This window comes from Marmota flaviventris, chromosome 17 (genome assembly GCF_047511675.1).
Source record: "Marmota flaviventris isolate mMarFla1 chromosome 17, mMarFla1.hap1, whole genome shotgun sequence".
Classification (NCBI taxonomy): domain Eukaryota; kingdom Metazoa; phylum Chordata; class Mammalia; order Rodentia; family Sciuridae; genus Marmota; species Marmota flaviventris.
The window spans coordinates 47,949,210-47,971,647 of record NC_092514.1 but is presented as its reverse complement, the minus strand read 5'-3'; the positions used below and the strand labels follow the sequence as shown (position 1 = coordinate 47,971,647).

Below are 22,438 nucleotides of genomic sequence, written 5' to 3'. Positions count from 1 at the left end.
AATTGGAGGATAGGAGGTTAGGCAAGTTAAGATTACCTAAAGTGACAGATAAATTCTGATTCATTGAATTGGTACCATTTAGAGGGGCGCTTCCCAAAGGACAGCCCACAGACTGTGTTCTTGTTGGATAAATAAAAATCACCTGGGGACATACTATAGGAGCACAGATCTAGCAATCTTGAAACAGATCTGGGCTGGGGCTCAAACTTCTGAATTTTTAAATGCTTCCAGCTAACTCCCATGTATGATTAAGTACAGTTGTTCCTTAGTGTCTGAGGGGACTTGTTCCAGGCCCCCTGTGAATACTAAAATCCATGCATGCTCAATTCCTTAAATAAAATGACACAGTAATTGTACATAACACATCACCTGTATACCATAAATCAGTTCTAGGTTACTTATAATATTTAATATACTGTAAATTGTATGTAAGTAATTGTATTGTTCAGGGAGTAATGACAAGGAAGAAAATCTGCATATGTTCAGTATAGACACAACCATCCTAGACCTAACTATATAGTACATGTCAGCAATAGCACAATAGAGAAAGGAAGAGGAACAGGACCAACATGAGGCTTCATCAACAAGCAATTTCTTGGGTAGGTCAATTTCATATACATACACATACATACAAATATATATATATATATATATATATATATATATATATATATATATATGTATTTACAAATGTGAAACATATATGAGAAACATGAAATTATATATAGGAAATTTTATATATGTGTGTATATTATATATAATATATATGACATATAATATATATATATATATATATATATATATATATATATATATATATATATATATGAAACTCTCAAAATGTGCCTATGCATGTTTCTTGGATGTACTTTGTGAACCTCAAAATGTGCCTATGCAAGTATATTCCTTGGATATACTTTGTGAACCACTAGATGTATACTCCCCACCCCACCCGCCAGCTCCAATTTGATGATTACATTGGCTTAACACAGGGTGATTACAATGTGGAAACTATTCCTCTAAATGATAGGGAGGGGCTGAATGGTCAGTAGAGGAGTGGATGGCAAATCAACAAGGTCATTGCAATCCTTCCAAGTCCTCAGACTTCCTCGGTTCTTGCTTTAATTGTTCAGTGTCCCTTGGATTCAAAAACAATATCTGCCATTAAAATTACCCTCCCACACCCCACCTTTGGAGCTAGCTTGAGTGGGCTTTGATTTCTTAAAAGTATGGGTATCACAAGACACTTGCCTTGTAAATGTCCACTGACTCCAACCAACCAAAGTACCTTGCACACTACTTTCTCCACCAGAGGGGACACACTAAGTCATCCCTGGTAGTTTGATGCATGGTCTCAAAGGGGTTTCTCCATTTATATATATTTTTGGACAAATATATATAAATATATTTATGTATATGTTGCTTACCAGAGACATATAGCATTTGGGAGGAGGTCAGTCACTACCTTCTCCAAGTTGGGTTTGAGAATACACATAGAAGGAGCACACATTTTGGAATTGGATAAAATGTGGTTTTAAACCCTGTTTGTGACATCTGATTATTTAATAACCATATTTATTGGGCATCCATGACAGAGAAGCCTTCTTTATCTGATAACATTATGCGTAATCTTTCCAAATCGGAGTCATTTAATGCTTTCTTAATATTATTTGCATTATGCAAAATAACCCAAAGCACCTGCCAGACTAGAGGATTAGATAATCAACAAATATGAATACCTCCCTTATACTGCCCAGTCCTCCTCCCCTTCTGGGACATTGCCAGAGGTAGAGAAGAAGCCTCTGGAAGGAAGTGTCCCAGGTTCAGTGTCCTCTCTCTGGGCTTTGAAAAGCAAATAAATGAGGAAACATGAGGAAACATGTTGAGATCACTTAGCACTTTTGTTTCTAAAGGAGAGATTTTTGCAAGTTTCTATCCTAACATTTAGAAGACAGGGAATAAATTAAGAAAGAATGTTAGAGAATCTTGCATCTACTAGAGCTATTTTAAGAAGAGAAATCAAATATTTGCTGGTGGAGATTCGATTCCACTCTAGGTTTGCAAACCCCCAGTCTCATGCCAGATCATCAATCGTGGCCCTGACAATCATCACTGCATCTTTATCTTCCACCCACAAGATCGAAGGGTAGGGCAAAGAACATTAACTTTTGAACCCCGTAACCACCACTAATTTCCACCCCAGTTTTGATATACATAATCTTACAGTTTGGATCTAGAACGTCCCCTAAAGTTTCATGTGCTGAAGGTTTGGTTCCCCGGTGCAGCAATGTTCAGAGGTGTGGCTTTTGGAAAATGATGGAATCATGAGGGCTCTGACCTCATCAGTGGATTAATCCATGGAGGGATTCATAGCTAAGTGGATTACCGGGAGATGGTAGAAAATGCAGGAGGGAGAATCTAATTGAAGAAAGTAGATCACTGCCAGCGTGCCCTGGAAAGACCTAGCTTGTTCTTGGGCCCTCTCTCTACCTCCTAGGACTACTACTCACCATGAGGTGAGTAGCTTGGCTCCACCATGCTCTTCGGGCCATGTTGTTCTGCCTCACTTCAGGCCCATGACAATGGAGCCAGCCACCCAAGGATTGAAACCTCTGAAACTGTAAGCCAAAACGAATCTTTCCTTTTTTCACTTTTTTTCATCAGGTATTTTATCATAGCAGCAGAAAGCTGATTAACATACTCGAGTTATTCAGGGTGCTTGCTTTGCTAAGATGGCATCAAGTTCTTCTAGCTGTGTGCCCTCACCATTCAAATACATCACAGCCTCCAAGCCTCTTCTATGTAGGAATTCTGAAGCCACTACTAAAAATGAGTCCCAGGATATCAAAATGAGGCCAGTGCCCTTTCGTTGAACCTGCAATCCCCAGCCAGTTTGGGAATTGTGTGATTTTTCCCTCGAAATAGATACAATGGACTTCCATCATGAGTCACAAGGCCCAGCTACAATCCAGGCTTGTTCCCCAATAATCAGTCCTCTCCTTTTCTTGTCAACATCCTACAACTTTGAAAGGGGGTGAAAAATGGGAAGGTAAGGGGAAGGGCTCCTCAGGAACTTCTCCCACAAGGAAAATGTCCTCAGGGAAGGAAGATGGTAACCTCTCATGGATAGGATCTTGCTGTGGCCGAGCACCACTGTACAACTGAACATCCCCTCCTGTGTATTTCATCTGGCCCTTTCAGTAACCTTGGGAGGTGCTTGAGGGTAGAATAAACAAGGAAAGAGCTTTGGTGATGGTGAGCCTTGCCCAAGGTCAGAGAAGAGTGAGAGGCTTGTGCGGCAGTGTGCTCTGACATCCCTACATTGCTAAGGGTGTGCCTGCTGGTCCCAGCTCAATTCTGTGAGGGCTGAAGAGTTCACAGTGCCCCCTTGACCCCCGGCAAACATATTCCAATGACTTCTGAATAAAATTTTTAAAAATGCCTCCGATGGTGTGCTCACTCCCCAGCCTGCCCCCACGTGCTTCTCCACCCACCCCCTGAGAGGGAAGGGAGGCTGCGATCTGGAAGGGAAAAGCCAGTGTTCGGTGGACTCCCTCTGAGCTAGGGCTATCTTCTCCCAAATGAATCTCCCTCACCTGTCACCTTCTTCTCCTCCTTCCTAACTTTTCTGTTCCTAGCTTTGCAGCCAGAAAATGGGTTTTCTTTGACAAGACTTCTGTGCCAGCCCGGCAATCCCCCCTCCCTGTCTTCAGCCTGCCCACTTCTTAACCAGGCAGCCCTGCAGACACCCCTCACCCTCCGTTCACGTCCCCGCTCTCCCCTGCTGCCTCTGCAGGACGACAGAGGGAAGCGGAGGTCCAGAAAAGCCTCATGAAAAAGAACACTTAAAAGACCCAAGTCCTTTCTTTTCTTTTGAATGAAGATGAATCTCAGAAACAGAGGAATTTAATTTAAAAGAGGAGACAGAGGTGGGCGAGCAAAAAGGAGATGAGCCTTCCCTTGGTCTCACAGTTCGCAGCGGGAACCGGGGATTCGAGCTGTTTGTGTATGAGGTGGTCCTTCTCTCTCATCCTCCCTGTCTCCCCGCCCCCCCCCCCCATTTCTTCCCTCTTCTCTGACTTTGTGAGGTTGTGGAGGGGGATGTGAGTGGTGGATGTGGCTGAGAGGTGGAAATGACTACAGGGAAAAAAAAGGAAGATGGAGATTGAAGTCCCCCAGGTTGTGGGTGGAGATAGGAAAAGCCCAGGCAGGTGCCTAGACTTGCTGGCCTCCTGATGATGACCACAGGTCCCATCACATGGGTGAGATCCACCTACCAGTCAGCCAGCAGGAAGCCCGTGTTGCATTGTCAGAGACTGACCCCCACCGCACTTTTAGGATGATGGTGATGTGTTTGAGTCAGAGGATGCATTTGCCGTATTCCATCTTGTAAACTCTTTCATTTTCCAGAACCGTTGTGGTCTTGAGAAGTACTGTGGTTCAGATGTGAGGTGTCTCCCAAAAGCTCATGTATGAGATAATGCAAGAAAGTTTAGAGGTGAAGTGATTGGGTGATGATAGCCTTAATCTAATCAGTGCATTAATCTACTTGAATGAATTAAGTGGGTGGTAAGTGTAGGCAGGTAGAGTGTGGCTAGAAGAAGTAGGTCAATGGGGGGTGTGCCTTGGGGGTTCATATTTTGTCCCTGGTGAGCAGAGCTCTCTCTGTCTCTGCTTCCTGGTGCCATGTCTTGAGCTGCTTTTCCTCTGCTATGTCCCAGAATGTTCTGCCTCCCTCTGGCCTACAGTTACCAAGTTGGCCATTTATGGACAGAGACCTCTGAACCCCTGAGCCAAAATAAATTTTTCCTCCTCTAATTGTTTTTGTCAGGTTTTTCGTCACAGCAACGATGAAACAGCTGACTGAAACAAGAAGGAATGTGACTTGCTGAATGTTCTACCAGGCTACACACAATAACACTATGGCAACTCCCTATTTCCCAGGCTGTGTTGTTTAATACAACCCGTCTCTTCTTTTGTTATTTTCCGAGGTGGATCCGAAGGGCAAAGATGGCCTGATTCTTGTTTGGCAGATGGAGAAATAGAGACACAAAGACCTTCATTCCTTCTGTCCACTGTCTTCTAGGACTCAGCATAACCTTTAAATATCCAAATCCTACCCACTCTTCAAGATGAATCTAAATGTCACTTTTCCATGAAATCTCTGGCTTTTCTGTTGGAAGTGGTTACTTCCTCCTCTGAACTTCACCTCATTTCCCACCTAAGTTCTACCTCTGACCCTCTGTTTTCAGGGCTTTCTACAATGTGGTTTAAGTACATTTGACTACAATGCAGCCCCTTTCACAAGATGTCAGCATCTTTAAGGACAGACTGGATGTTATAGATTGCAATCAAACCTAATACTAACTAATTCAATGCATGATCTTTATTCTTTCATGTGTTTTCATAGTCTTTTTGCAATTAAAAAATCATAAACCTAGAAAAGAATCTAATCTTAAGACATTAATTCAATGAAGCCTGCCTTATTACCTAGACCCTTCCTCTAAACAAGGAAACTTACCTCCTCCAGGAATCACCCCTGAGAAGATGTACACTAAAGGCTAGATGGTGGGGTGGTCAGCCCTGGATGTAAGTAACATGGGGGTTCATTGTTGGAAGTACTTCTCTATTTTTGTGGTAGAAGAAATTTTTTCAAGTTTTTTACCAAATATAATAGAAATTATGAAATTTCTGATAAAGGTATTTTAGTGGAAATTTTAAACTGTAGAGACTTTAGAAAACTGCTAGAATAGATCCTAAAGAGGAACAAAGACATGAACAGTAATTTCAATTTGAGGAATTTATTGGGAAATGGGGTTTTTATGAATTTATGTGCATCTCCCCCTTACATAAATATTAAAATCTGCATTTGCAAATCTGTGCCTGTATGTGAAGTTTCAAAATTAAAATTAATAAAAAGCTGTGAGTGAGAAGAACTTGATAAATCTGGCTGCACTGTCTGCTGAACAAGAAGATGCAAAGAAGGCCAATTTTCATGGAGTCATAAAGTTAAGAAAGTTAAGACATGAACATAAAATCCATGGGGTGGTAGCTCAGTGGTAGAGCACTTGCCTGGCATGTGTGCGGCACTGGGTTCAATTCTCAGCACCACATATAAATAAATGGATAAAATAAAGGTCCATCAACGACTAAAGACATAAAAAAAATCTGTAGTATGACTACTCATTAATGCAACAGCTCAATATACACCTATGAGTTTTTTCCTTTAAAAACACATGAATGTAATTAAAAACATGATTCTATTCTTTTTCTGATATACTCTCCTTATTTTTATGATGTTAAATATGGCAATAAAAGAAAAAAGTATGGTTTTCTGGACATTATTATTACTTATTTTATTTTTTGATTGTTACTAAAAATAACTGACTGGTACAGAGGAGTAAAACGCTATCTGCTTCCAGTTAAATCCTGTGTACTCCTCTGCCCACAGGGTATACTATCTCCTCCCAACCCAACCCTCAGGTAAGACCTCTGGCATTTTGCAAATGAAGCTCCAATAAGGCGATGCCTCTGGCAAGTAAGTTTGTTCCCTTGGGCCTTCCTTATTAAATGGCATCACTTTGACTTAGGGTCCTTGTCCATTTTCACAAGTGTGAAAGGAAAGGGACGCTCTCCTCTTTTGAATCTCCTAGATTAGAGGGTTTCTCCACCTTGATTCTATGGACATTTTGGAATAGGTAATCCTTTATTATGGGAGCTGTTCTAGGCATTGGGTCTTTAATTTCATCTCTGGCCTCTATCCACAAAATACCAGTAGCATTCTCCTCTCTCCAGTGTGAAAACAAACATCATCTCCAGAAATCACCCCAGTAGAGTATGACACTGAGATTCAGCAGTTTGTGGTTGAAACAATCCTGGAGGGGGCCATCGTCTGCTGTTGAACTTGGGCAAGGCTCCTACCATTGTTGAGCCTTTTTGTATTTAGAGATAAAGTTAGAATAAAAACAACTATTTTTATTTGATGTAAAATTCAAAAATGTTAATACATGTAAAAAAGAGTTGCACAGTTATAAAAGGTCATTATTACAGACAGGTCAAAAATTTGACACTACACTCAATTGTGGGAAAAATTCAGCTCTCAAAATGATCTATAATTGATTTCATCTTTGAGTCCACCAAAATTTAATTGACCAATTTAAGATAATTTCTTCTTTTCTGATTTAAACTAGAATCTTTCATCCATTGTGATCTCTTTGAGTTAGAAATTCAATCAATTCAAAGTACAAATGTCCAGGATCACTCCTCTCATGGCATCTTCCCACCTTCTCTTTCTCAAGGTTGTGTCTGGACACAGGTGTAACTTGCAAATCCAAGGTAGGATGGGGAGGGGTCTCAGTTTCACGTGCTGGCCACAGGCAGCTCTTTGGAACATTTTGGTTTGCTTCCTGGTTATCAGCCTGGGAAGAGAATCCAAACTTCCTGGGAGCTTTGCATGTGGTTCCCAACATGGCTCCAAGGTGAGATCCCTGCATCTGGCAGCCACTTTATTGATGGTCCAGATGTTCGGGTCCTTCATTTCTTTCAGCTTCTGCCTCTGCTTGGGGGTGTCGGATATTTCCCTGAAGCAAAGTGGAGGCTGCAACTCTTGGCAAGATGGTCCACTCATTCACCCTGACACATTCCTCAGCTCTTAGCCTGCTGCCCTGGTGCCATCTGGATGCTGTGCTGGGTGGACCATGGGCTAACTCTAAGCCATTTGTACATCCCAGGGCAAGTGATCCTATTTCCTTACCTGCATGGCCCTCCTGAACTTTCTTCCCCTCCGACCTGAAACAACTCCAGGTTTGACCTCAAGTGGGGGACCAAAAACCTCCTGTCTGTACCTATTGCCCTGTCTTCTCTCTTTCCTCCATCCCCTCAGATCTGAAAATCCTTTCCTTCCCTTTTTGTGGAGTGGGGAGTTCCCTTAATATCCTATCTTCCTTCTACCCTAAACGATGGGACTTTTCTTTTTCAGTGACAAAATGGCAGAGGGGCCGCTAAGAAATGGATTTACCAGTAAGAGAAAAAGACATTGAGACATATTTCAAAAATATTAGCAGGGTTACAGCAAGGGTTCAGGGCCAGGTGATGGGGAAAAAAGAATCCTCTGAAAAAATGAAAAGCTTGTTCAAATCGTCTTCATACTTCAACCAACTGTCCACCCACACAGAAATAAGCTCCTGCCCTTGAGAAGCAAAACCGACTCTCAGAAAGAATGTCTGTCTCTTCGACTTCTAAACTTTCTTTGCCCTTCTTAGCTTCCCTCCCTTCCCTTCTTTTCCTCCTGATTTTTCCACTGTCCTCTCTCCTCTTTCTGGATCTGGTTTTCTGTGTGCATTGCTCTGGGGGGGGGGGGGGGGTTGTCCCTGGACAGAAGCCCTTGGGTTAGCAGAGGGCTCCCTGCTTGCCTTCCCATCTTTCCTGGGGAAGCCGGGCTGACACAGCTGCTCTGGCAACCAGTGTTGCCAAGGAGAGCTGCCAAGCATGTGGAGCCTCCGCGGAGAGAGCTGGGACAACGTCCTCTCATGGAAAAGCCATTCTAGTGTTTTCCTTCAGAAGTGCCAGACAGGGCCAAGGCCGACTCTAGGGAGCTTCACCGGCCAGAGGCACAGCAGCAGCTCCCTTTGAAAACTCAGATCCTGTTCAGGGCCAACTGTGCCTATCCTTGTAGCACTCCCGGATGGACGCTGCAGACATGCATGTGTGCATGCAACACACGCTCATGTATGCAGTGACACACCTTCCCTGGGACTCCATTTAGAAGCCTGGATTTATATAATGGAATGTCCTCTGTCACATGGACTAAAATAACTGTGGCATGCCTTTCTGGGTGAATTTTAATTAGGAAAGACATAGCATTTAAATTATGCTTATTACTTTCAGTTGCTTGTACAAGCTGTGGATTTAGGAAAAGGCAATGGGAGTCACGTGAGCTGAGTTTTTTTAATGGGATGGATCTGGGAGGGAAAATTACCAAGAGCATGTTTAATCTCCTTCTCTTCTAGACATCCTGATTGAGGAAGGAGGTGAAAGTCCTAGAATCATTGCCAATATTACCAACATTTTTGGGGGATCGGGGGAGTACTACAGCTTAAACCTGGGACACTTAACACTGAGCCACATCCTCAGCCCTTTTTATTTTTTATTTTGAGACAGGGTCTAAATTGCTTAGGGCCTTGCTAAGTTGCTGAGGCTGACTTTGAACCTGCCATCCTCCTGCCTCAGCCTCCTGAGCTGCTTGGATTACAGGTGTGCCCCACCATGCCAGCATTTTTGCCGACATTCCTTGCATACCTACTCCCTGCCAGAACCCTGGCTAATGAGCATTTTATATTCATTATCCTATTTAGTCAAAAAGAGTTTGGCTAATAAGTCCTGTTGGGAACTATCCATTTCTAGGGAAGACCAGGTACATACCCTCAACATGAACAATTTTATAAATATGGATATAATATTCTCATCTGTTTTAACTATAACAAAAATTTTCTCTCATACTCTTATTTGTGTTCTAACTTTGCATGTGGGTTTTTCCCTATTGGGAGATTTTACATCTCCTCCTGGGAGCCACAGAGAACCTATTATAGCATCCAGTTATCATGCATTATATAAATAAATAGATGATATTCACTACATCAGAGGCAGGAGAATTATATATCAGAATAGGGTCCTGGCTACAAGTTCTTTTGAGGGTACTAGATAGCCTATGGCAGCCTCCAACGGATGGCTAACATTTTGGTGAGGTTTAAAATTCGGAAGAATGGAAAGAATTTCTCTCCCTTGCCTCTCTCTCCCAAATCTTTATTGATATGTTAATGAGGATAAATTTTCAGGTCACAATTGTGATTTGGGCCAACTTTTTAATTCATTGGACTTTTCATTTATTTAATTATAGCACAGCTATAATATATGTAACTTCAGAGAATTCTCCAAGGATTATAAAAGATCAGATAGGTAGCCAAGTAGACATTTTTTTTTCCTTTCTCCACTCTACTGTAAAGATCTGGGGGTTCAACTACATTAAATGACTCTTTATCATAGTACTAATAAATGCTCAAGTGTTTCTTGTTCATCTACTATATGCTGTACTGTATTGTAGATGACAAGGAACACATAATGGGACAGACCAGGAGTGGGGCAAATGGGAAAATGGATAATAAGCAAGTGAATAAAATAATTTCAGTTTACAATAAATGCTATAAAGAGGGTAAAAGAAAGCAGAGTGAAAAAACTGCGGTGAGGGGAAGGTGGGGAAACTCCAGATGAGATGGCTGGGGAAAACAGCGTCTTTAAAACCGAGATTTGAATCATCAGGGGAAGAAGCCATGCCTAAATCGGAGGGAAGAGCAGCTAAATCACCCAGGGCAGAGAGCGGAAAGGCCGTGGGTAGAACCTTGATGTCAGGATAGCCAGGTCAGCCAGCCCAGTGCATGAGAAGCAGAGGGGCCCAGGATAGGACCAGAGAAGCAGACAGATGTCACATCATGGAAGCCGATTTTACTCTAAACGCTGTGAAAATATTTGGAAAGTCTTAACAGGGGAGTGGCATGTCCTGGTGTACATTTTAAAAAGGTCCCTCTGGCTGCCATATGGAGAATGAATTGTCGTGAGACGTGTGGAAGTTCAGTGGAGTAGTCAAAGGCAGAGGGGATGGTGGCCCGTCAAAGGGGAGCAGTTCAGTGGAAACACCTGGACCCAACAGTAGGTAGGGGCGGTGGGACAAGCACTCAGGCCCACTGTACCTTCTGCCCCCGCAACCCACAATGTGCCAATTTTTTTTTTTAATTACTGAATTTCTGTTTCGTGCAGAGCTATAAAGTCACCGAGGACTCGAAACAGGAGCGAGAGTAACATTGGATGTGATGCTGCACTCATCAGCATCTCAAGATCTGCTCTCCTGGGGGGCTAGACAGGAAAGGGGCCCGGAGGGAACCACCCAGCCAGCCGGGGTAGGAAAAGCAGAAGTGGCAGGACCCAGGGGTTCCCAGGTGTGGGGCTCCTCACCTTGGAAGGAGGTCCAAGGCCCACACAGTAGGGAAATAGATCCAGGAAGGAGGAGGCGTGGGTTCACTTAAGTTCCACCTGCTTGTGGCAGCACCCGGAGGCAGACTGTGGGTGGAGGGTCCTGGAGGGGAAAGGTCAGCCAGCAGGAGCCTGGGACCCCCAGATGAACAGAAGGGAAGGTGCCCTCCTACTGTAAACCTGCAGGGATGTCCTGGAAAGTCCCCTTTTCCGTTTCCAGCAATTCATGACTCCTCTGGAGGTGAGAAGAAAAGTTCCAGACATTTCCAGAAATTCCATGTTGCTCTAATGTCTGTGTTTATCACTATCATTGTATTTCACGTAGTATTATTATATTATATTATTTTACTTTATATTATATATTATATCTTATAATAATTCTGTATGTCGGTCTGTCTCTCTTAGGGGAAAGGGGTCTCCTTGGAAAGGGTCTTATTTATTTTTGCATCCTTGGACCTTATCAAATAACTTAGCATACAATAGGCCATCTGCAAAGACTTGTTCAATGGTGGATGTATGACATTCCTAAAGTACCAAAGAATAGTGCTAAGTTCTTAGTCTCTGTGGCTCAGTGACCCTTTCAAGAAAATGATGACAGTTTTGAGTGTTTTCTCCCAGAAAAATCCACATATAAAAACTTTTTTTTTAATATACAACTTCATTTTTTTAAAGTTTATTTTTTTAAAAGATGATAAAATTGAATACCAGAACACTGAAATGACTTCTCCAAGCCCACCACATTTGTCTGTCACAGTCATACCTAGAACCCACATGTCCTGACTCTCTGATCCTGTCCCCCTTCTGCTGTGCCTGGGCAGGACGAGCTAAAATGTCACACAGAGATGCAAAGATAACCATCAGAACCATACCAAGAACTGGCCCTGGGGAGAATTCTTAGCAAACAGATGATGGCTGAGATAACAGGCTCCTACCCTGGGCTGCTGTGATCAACTGTCTGTCCTGGGCAGGCCAGGGAGAGCCCAAAGGGTATTACTGAAGCTCCCCCAAATGGGTGACTGCTCAATTGTCTCTGAGAGTGAGGCAGTAATACCAAGTGCTGTGCTGGGGAATTCAAACCTAATTGTAATCACTAATGAGCTCATTTTCAACCGCCCAGGCATGAACACCTCCAAGCAGAGAAGCCCTGGCTTCACATGACCAGTTTACTTAGGGCGGAGTCCCAAGGGGATGCGGGGACTTGGACGGGAGCCTGCCCCTTCTGGGTGTCGAAGGCAGAAGGAAGCACAGATTTCTGTGAGGTTTATTCCACCCCCTTCCACTTTCTGAAAGGGAGGGTGGTGGAGAAAGAGGGAGCAGAGTGTGGTGTGAAGATGAGGAATCAGAACACCCTTCCCTACAATTTGGGGCTCCTCGCCACCTGCAAAACACTTTCCCTGTTGGCTATCCCATAAACTCCATCCTGCAGCAATCCTGTAAAGTTAGGCTGGGTGGGCAATGACTCGTCCCCCAGTTCACAGATGAGGGACCCTGAGAGGAGCAAAGAGACACTGTTCCCAGCAATATCCTCTCCTCGTTTCCACTGGTTTGTTGGGCACACGTTGGTGCGGGGTGCTGGGAGGTCCACAGAACTTGCTTAGGTGATTGGGGTTGTGGGATTAGGAAGTGGGAGACAGTCAGGATTCTGGTCAAGATGAATACCTTGCTTCCTATCCCTTTTCTACTTCTCTGATTCAAAATTTGCCTAGGCAGTGAATTGCCTAGGGTTTTTAGATTAGGAGCACTTTTGGGGGGAAAATCTAATAAAAACTTTGGATTCTCTCTCTGGAATTAAGTACTTGTGGTGGATTAAACAGTGTCTCCCCCCCAACCCCCAAATTCATGTCCACCTTATTTAGAAATAAGGTCTTTGCTGATGTAATTTATTAAGATGAGGTCAAACTGGATTAAATCCAATGCCTGGTATCTTTATCAGAAGAGCAGAGGACACACAAACTCTGAGCTGAGAGATCTAGAGAAGGCCATGGGACGCAGAGGCAGAGACCAGCAATGTAGCTACAAGCCAAGGAATGCTAAGGGTTGCCAGAAGCTGAGAAGAGTCAGGGAGGGATTCTCTCCAAAGCCTTCAGAGGGAGGAGGGCTTTGCTGATACCTGGATCTCTAGAAGTTCTGGTCTCCAGAACGATGACAGAATGCATTTCCATTGTTTAAGGTACCTAGTTTGTGGTGTTTTATTTCAGTGGCCCTAGGCACCTGGTGAACAACCGAATATCTCCTCCACATACCCTGCTCTTTCAGGGAAAGCAAACCACTTGCAATTTCCAGAAAACGTCCTGATTTCACCCTTGCTCGGGTGACTCCATCTGCCTGGAATGTCCACCGCCGCCTTCTCCTGTCCAATGTCTACTCCTTCTTCAGGCTAAGTTCAGGGGAACTTTCTTCAGTAGATCTTCCCTGACTACTTCCCACTCCCAAGCCGGGCAAAATACTCTCACTTTCCTATTCCCACTGACCTTCTAAAATAGTGATGATTATTACCTTCATCCTTGTCTGTTTATTAGATGATGGAGCTCATTAAGACAGATATTCTGTATTTTAGCCCAAGGGACAGGTATGGTACCTAGGCCTTTAGTATAAAGTCACTATGTGATTGAACAGAGCCTTATTTGTTGAACAAAGAAACATGGTTAGGCATCAAGTGGATTGAGGACAATGCAGGCTCTCCCATAGCAGACCAGCAGAGAGCGCTCCCTTGGGATTACAGCTATCGGGTTATGGCCAATGCAGCACCAGGAGGCAAAATCGTAATAATCCCACTGTGGGAAGATCCCAATTTCCCTATAGCTATTTCACATGAGCTCTATTTCCTGGAGGACCAAGGCCCAAATTTCCTCCTCAGATCTCTTCTCCAGCTCCTAACACACGTTCTGGAAGAAGTTCCTCCGAGGTCTGGAATCCACAGGCACGGGACCCAGGTTCTGACTGCATTGCTTGTCTGATCTGTTAAACAATCCAAGCACATATATTCTAGCTCTCAAGACCTCAGTCTTTATCTGCAAACTTCTTCTGAAAACTGAGGCTGACAACCTAGATCTGAGAGTCTCCTGGGATGCCACAGAGCGAAAGACTGTGAGTGTCCTGTTAAAGTGATATTCCTGAATTTTTGTTTTCCCTGCTGTTCAAATAGTATCAGAATCCTTCCTTCTTCACTTGGAGCACCAAGCCTGTCTCCTTTTGCCCAATGACTGTTCTTCTACTGGTTGTAATGGTTGGAAAGGCATGGAGAAAAAAAAAATAAAGTCCTTTGTGACTACCCTGGCCATTTTCTTCCTTCAAGAACCAAAATTGTGGGTCCTGAAGAAAACAGAACAAAAGAAAACATACTTTAAAAAAATAGCTAACTTCCCTTTGAGGATAGTCATTAAATTAATGTGTAGACCATCCAGACACTGCCACAACTCTTCCTTTATGGACAGACTCCCCACCCCCTTCTCCAGCCTTGCAGACTCCTGGAAAATTCATATTCCGCCTTATTCAGCTCCAAAGTTACCTCTTCCTTGTTGCTTTTATTCTTAGACTCACTCTTTCTTCTGTGTTTCAGGATGAGGGGAGCTAACATTTATACATCTATTGTGTATCCACCATGTGCTACCGTCTCTTGAGTCTCAGAACTAGGAATAGCTGGGGCTCTTCTTCAGAACTCCTCTGCATTTATCTTGGCACTGTGAATCATCTAACTAACCACATTTCCTTTCTTTATTGCCTTGGATGCTCAGAAGCTCAAAGTAAAATTTGTGACTCTGCGCTAGCAAGTATACCAAATCTTATGATGCGATTCAGGATCTTAACGTTACCTTTCCCCCACCTCCGCTTGCTTTTCTCTTGCCCTGCTTCTATTACTGGCCTTTAAAAGAAAGGTCAGTGGGTTAAATTTTGTTTCAGACAGGTAAACTCAGATCCCATCTGAAATGGGTCACGATAGAGATAAATAACAGGTAAAAGGGACTGTACATACATCTCTGTGATTTTCATTATAATCTTGCAATTGTCAAGGCAAGTGGGGCTTATGGGGTTACATAACTTTTCAAGATAATTTGACTTTTAAATCCAAGAGCTAAGAGTCCTATCTATATCCACCCGACTCCAAAGTTCATGCTCAGATAGTTGTAATTGCTCAGTAAGCACGTACTATCTAGCAGGGTTCATATACAGTATCCTAAGTGTATTATCTGATTTATTCTCAGAACAATCCTGTGATTATATAATAATGCAGCTACATTAGTATGACCATTTTATAGATGAGCAAAGTGAAGTTCAGAGAGATCAGATTGTCCAAGTTTGCTCAACTAACCCTGATACTGAGTTCAAAACCACACAGCCCGAACTTGGAGCCTCTGAGCTCTTTGCAGCCGCTCAAACTTATAATAGAGATAAGTATACAAAAAAATAGATTACTATTTAAGCATTGTTTGACTTCTCTTGAACGCCAGCTACATGGTTAATTATCACAAAGTTTCATCATCTGACAAATCCTATTGGAGAAATGGGTGCCTGGCTAGAAATAGGTAAGTTTCACAGTTCTTCGCGGAGCAGATGGATCAAAAGCACAAAGTCTGTGTGCAACCCAGGGTTTTAAATGCCAACATGAGCGCTGACAGAGTTTCTTCCTACCTAGTATCCAAAGGGTGGAAATAAAATCCTTGGGGAAGGGCAGCTCTGCTCACGGGCGCCATCTGGCAGCAAAGGTGGGAAACTGCTCTGAGAAAAACAGGGACCTATGAAAAGACATTTCCCCAAGTACAATTTATTGACCCTCTTGAGTACAGCATTTCCTGTACATTTTTTTCCATATAAATCCTGAAAGAGAGGTATCATTTGATTTTATTAATAAGAAACATAAAACTCAATAATATTAATTAACTTGCCAAGGGATTTGACTATAATCTATGTACCCTCCCTGAACCTTTATTTCCACTATACTTCGCAAATTCTCACAAGAGGTGTTCCTTGGTAGACAATGGGTTCTGCATCCCTTAGGACTGGAATCACAGATGCATGCTCTGCCCTCGTTGGAGCTACTCATGCAATAGGCAGAGACGTGTCCACAGTGGGTGTCAGTAGATTGGTGCCCTCTGCAACCACTCTGTTGTCCAGTTCATGGAGGATCCTGCCTTGAGAATTAGATCTAAGGCTCCAGCTCTGAATCTCAGTTAGCTTCAGAGGCTCATGATGCTCTCACCAGCCCCTTCTCTTAGCAGGTGGAAGTGCTGTTCTTCACTTTGTCCACTCTCACTCTTACTGACTAAATGTGTCGTGATTACAAAAGAAGCCAGCCCTGGACCACACCACAGCCCTCTGAGTGAGGCAGAGCTCGGATAGAGTTTAATACCACAACCAGAGCTCTCTGCTAACTTCCCAGGTGACCCAGTTGGAACCAGCTTTTCCTAAATCAAGGTCCTTCTGGTCCTCTCTTCACCAGGGTTGGCTAAGGGTGCAGAGCTGATTTTCACACAATTGCAATTGTCCTCTGAGATATGTGGCAAATGGAAGAGGGGCTAGAAAATTGAGAACAGACCAGTGTTGCTCCATTTTCAAAAAGGGGCAATGACGAATCCTTGGTATTTTAGTTCATGTAACATTTTTTATAGAGGCAAATGATGGGTGAAGGGTGAAGAAACTGTGAACAATAAGAGTTTGGAAAATTCATCATGAATAAATCATATTCAATAGATGCACTTTCCATTTAAGAATAAAACTGCCTTGCTGGTAGAGTTTGGAATCCTAGAGATAACATTTTAAAATAGATGATTTAAAACTAGTGAATGGAGTAAATGTCCCCACGGAAGGGGGAGCCCCATGGAGTGCCAACAGGTCAATCTGTGCTCTGACTTGACCAGTTCTGCTATCTATGATTTAAAAGAAATTTAAAAAGCATAGTCATTGAGGTCAGGGATTCAAAAATATTTCACATTTTTTTGAACAATATCAGAAATTAAGAACATGAAATGTAATGGGCAAAAATGAAACATTTTAAATCTACTTAAAAACCAATTCAAAACCAGAAAGAGTAGCCAGCAGTTCACAACAAAAGACTCAGGATTTGGGTAACAACAAACCAAGAATGAATGAACAAAATGACACAGTTTGCTTAGAAAGTTCTGCAACCAGGGGGTTGTGACATCCACAATGGCAGAGCAAAGACCTCTGAAAATCTGTTCTGCTCTGAAAGCAATGAGAGATTGGAAAAAAAAAAATGTCAGAATAAACTTTTTCAGAACTCCAGAATTAATCAAAGGCTTACAATATACAGGAAGTATTTATTCAGGAAAAATGGCCAAATCTCAGGAAGAACAATGAACTTCAAAGCATTTTATCTTACCCTCCCCCCTCTCCCCAGCATAACAATAGCTTTGAAACTTAGCAGCCTCAGAACCTTTTTGTAGCTGTGAAAATCAGTAGCCTAGCAGCCACCGGAGGAAGCAGACATGTGTCTGGCACAACCTCAAAACCCTACCTTCAGAGAATTGCCCCTATGTGACTTGTTTGTAGCTCCCTGGGAGCCTCTAGGTACTGACCTGACTCAGAGATTCCTCAATGTGAAAAGTATGGGGAATTTTGTTTAAAAAAACAAACAAACAAACAATCACCAGCAATTTTTTAACATTGCGGGTGCCTGAATCAGAGAGAGAGAGAGCATTTGGGACAAACGAGAAGTTGATCAGAAAAACTAAAAAAGAAAAGCTGAAGGATGAGATACTCACAGAGGACTTTGAAAAGCTTCAGCATGTTTTAAGGAATCTAGAAGGCCATGCAAACGTGTAGAGCTATGCACAGAAAAGATGTGAGAATTCCTTCATCTTTCAATTTTGGTTGACTTTGAGGCTCCATACAAGCAGGAAGTGAAGGCTAAGGCCGTGTTGTAAACCTCAGTGTTAAAGCCATGGCACAACTCTACAGGAACCTCTTGGAGAAAAATGGGAACTTTATTGGTACAAGGCACATAAGGATATTTCTGTCCCATTATTAGCTGACCACTAAGCTAAACAAGTGGAGACTTTACAGAATTAGTTCCAAAAAGTCTCTATATAAGCAAACAATAAAACAAGTAGCAATAATAACAAATCCTGGGAAAGAGAGGGATTTGATTCCCAGGATTGCCATATTATATCATTTTAAAATATCCAGTTTTCAAAAAAAAATTATGAGGCATGGAAATAAAAGGGAACTATGGCCTATATACAGAAAAAAAATTAGTGAGTGGAAATTGTCTCTGAGGAAGCCCAACTCTAGACAACAACTTTAAATCAGTTATTATAAATATGTACAAAGAACTAAAAGAGGGCATATATAAAGAACAAAAGGAAAGTATGAGAACAAGTTCATCAATTATAGAATATCAATAAAAATAATCAAATGGTAATTCTAGAGTTTAAAAGTATGATGTTTGAAATGACTAGAGAAATTTAATGGCAGATTTGAGGTAGCAGAAAAGAGAATCCATGAATTTGAAGATGGATCAATTATGTTCATAAAGTTTAATGCTGAGATAGAAAAAAACTGACAAAACAAAAGAGCCTCAGAGACCTGGGAGATACCATCAGGCACACCAATATGTGCACAACAAGAGTTCTGAGGGGAGGAGAGAGAGAAAATGAGCAGAAAGAATATTTGAAAAATTAATGGTGAAGGATTAGGAGTGTAGTTCAGTGGTAGAGCACATGCTTCTTAGCACATGTGAGGCCCTGGGTTCAATCTCTATGGCGCACGCACGCACACACACACACACACACACAAATACGGTGAAATTTTTCTAAAATTTGGTGAAAAAAATTAATAAACACATCCAAGAAGCTGAATGCAAAGAGATTCACACTTAGACAAATTATAATCAAACTGTCAAGGTAGAATCTTAAAAGCAATAAAAAGGAAGCAACTTATTATGATCTTCAATAAGATTAACAGCCAATTTCTCGTCAGAAAGCATGAAGGCCATATTCAGTGTGTTAAGATAAAAAGAAAAAACAAAGCTGTTAATGAAAAATTCTGTGTCCAGAAAAACTATCATTCAAAAATGAAGAAGAAATCAACTTTTTTTTTTTTTTTTGATGAGGATTTGTCACTAGCAGACCTGACCTACAAGAAAGACTATAGGTAGTCCAGGTTGACATGAAGGGACACTAGACAGTAATGCAAATACTGATGAAAAAATAAATGATACAAATAAAAGTAAATATACATGTAATATGCATATATTTTCCTAAGTGATTAAAAAGACATCTACATACAAGAGTAATTATAACACTGAGTTTATGGGGTTTATAGTATACAAAGATGAACTTTTTAATGCTAGTAATAGCACAGAGGATACGGGAGAGAATGAATTATGTAGATACACAATTTTTGTATGGTATTAAAATAGATTGTTGTAAATTAAAGCATTAAATGTAATCACCAGAACACCCATCCAGAAAACACACACAGAAATGATGTGGAGAACCAGGAAGATGGCATAATGGAGGGATCACTTCCCTGGTGGATCTGTGGTGTGAACCAAGAAAAGCAGACAGGCAGCTTTTCAACAAGGTGGGTGAATGATCAATAATTAGGGGGAATTTTACTGGAATTTAATACTGGACACTCAAAACAGATCAGAGACTCAGGAGATCTTGTACTTATAATAAAATAAGGGGGAGAGATCTCCAGCCCCACAGCTACAACAGCAGCTGGAGGCACAAGTCAGAACATATATAAATGCAGTAAAGCAATAAAAGGATTAAAGGAATCCCCATTCTTGGGAAGACTGAGGCATGTCGGAGTATGGAGAGCTTAGAGTTCAGAGACACTGCTTGAAAAAACAGTAAGCTGTGCATAGTATCTGTGTATGGGAGGGAAGCCACCATCTCTCTTTGTGGCATGCACGGAGGACAGGGGATGGAACTTTTTTTAGCTGAAGCTTGGGGCCAGCAGCTGGGGGAGCCAACTACTGTCAGATCTGAGTCTGTCCCGAAAAAGGAGCCTGACAAACCCATGCTGCATGACAGTATGCCTAAGTAACCAGGAGAAAATCAAGCATGGAACAAGGTATACACAAGGGAATGCTGGTTGCAGAAACCCACCTGGATTTCCTCTCCCCCTCCAATCCAGCTGCTTGCAGGACCAGCTAGGAGAGAAGCACCTGACTGGGAATACAAAAGTGTAGGGATGGGAGAGATCAAGTTCAGAGTGAATCGTGGGGTCAGAAGGCAAAGTAGCAGGCTAGAACGGGCTCCTACACCACATGAGTGGAACCCAGAGGAGATTCCTTGGGTTCAGTCTTCCAACGTGGACCAGCAACTGCAGACCAATAGGCACCCAGTGAAAAGAATGAAGCTTACCTAAACCTACACCCTGCCTCCATGAGTTCCACCTCCAGGACTAACCCTCTCACCCTAGCAACCCCAGCCATCCTAAGGGTGGAGCTAGCATCAAACTCCAGACAACTCAACCTAATTGCTGAGAAGGGAAGCTGAAAAACTTTTGAACTCCATGGAAATAATTATTTAAGTTTTCATTGAGATCCCTTTCTTTTTTTTATTTTCTCTTTTTTCCTTCTCTCACATTTCATTTCTACCATTTTTAAAAACCAAGTATTTTTCATGTATCAGTTTATTGAGGACTGGGACATCTGAATAGTACATTACAGTTTTATTGTATATTCTTTTATATTTACTTTTTCTTTTTATTTAAAAAATTTTTATGTTAAATATGTTTTCCCTCTCACTTATCTGTTTTCCTGTATTCTTTTTCTCTCTTTTCTCCTGCTAACAGCCAACCTCTATTCATTCCTCTTTCACTCTTCCTATAATTTTTTAACTTCTATCTTCTCTCCTTCTTTCTTATAAACATTACATCCTACACCACTTCTGTTGTCTTTGTTCACCATTTGAAACTGTAAACTTTTTTGCAAACTTACTATTTATATTATAGACAATAATTGAACACATCATTTCTCTTCAATGTGACAAAACTGTAGAAGTCTTAATAGAAGCTATTTGGTTTAAGGCTGTATATTGTTTGCATCAAGTACTGTTATTATTTATCTCCCCCTTAAAGATGAGGTACTGGAAAACTTCAAGGCCACTATAAGTCTACAGGGTAGAAGCTGTACTGTCTCAGATCCACACTATCAGATGGGAAGACACACAAACAACACAAAAACACAAGGGAACAAAGTGTCCCAAACAAACCAAGATGCTCCAATAATAGAGTTCATTGACAACATATGTCAGAGAAGGAGTTTAGAATGTACATTGTTACACGGATCCGTGACATAAAGGACAATGTAAGGAGTGAAATCAGAGATAAATTTCCAGAGGTGAAAGGTCCCTTCAATAAAAAGACATTGATTCTGAAGGAAATCAAGCAGAAATACTTGATATGAAGAAACCAATAAACCAAATTAAAAATTCAGTAGAAAGCATCACCAACAGAGTAGATCCCTTGGAAGATAGAACCTCAGACAATGAACACAAAATATATACTCTTGAAAATATAGAAAAGGTGGAAAGAAACCATGAACAGAAATTCCAAGAAATATTGGATAACATGAAAAGACCAAATTTAAGATTTACTGCAATAGACGAAGGTATGGAGATACAAATCAAAGGAATGCACAATCTTCAATGACATAATATCATAAAATTTCCCAGATCTAAAGAATGAAATGGAAAATGAACTACAAGAGGCTTACAGGACCCCAAATGTACAAATTTATAGCAGACCCCCATAAAAGCACATCTTCTCTGTGTGGCCAATTTCTTTTCAAGATTATTCATCTGGAAAAATAAGAGACACAGAATAGCCAAAGCAATCCTTAGTAAGAAGAGTGAAGCAGGAGGCATCACAATACAGGGCATTAAAGTATACTACAGAGCTATAGTAACAAAACAGCCTGATATTGGCACCAAAACAGATATGCAGACCAATGGTACAGAATACACAGCACAGAGACAAACCCACATAAATACAGTTATCTCATACTAGACAAAGGCACCAAAAGCATAAATTGAAGAAAAGATAGCCTCTTCAACAAATGGTGCTGGGAAAACTGGAAATCCACATGTAGTAAAATGAAATTAAACCCCTATATCTCACCCTACACAAAACTCTACTCAAAGTGGATCAAGGGGCTAGGCATTAGACCAGAGACCCTGTGTCTAATAGAACAAATACTAGGCCCAAATTGCCACAATGTCAGCTTAGGAACTGATTTCCTTAACAAGATTCCTAAAGTGCCAGAAGTAAAATCAAGAATCAATGCATGGAATGGAATCAAACCAAAAAAGCTTCTTCATAGCAAAGGAAACAATCATGAAGCAAAAACCTACAGAATAGGAGAAAATCTTTACCTCCCGCACCTCAGATAGAGCATTAATTTCCAGGATATATAAAGAACTCAAAAAAACACCAAAAAAAAAAA

At 41.6% G+C, this 22,438-nt stretch overlaps 1 protein-coding gene across 2 annotated transcripts in view; it reads right to left on the bottom strand.

Annotated features, from left to right (window-relative positions):
• The window catches only part of LOC139702317 (monocyte to macrophage differentiation factor), a 97,451-nt gene that overhangs the window by 11,043 nt on the left and 63,970 nt on the right, over positions 1 to 22,438 (bottom strand). The gene's annotated exons all lie outside the window — the stretch shown is intronic.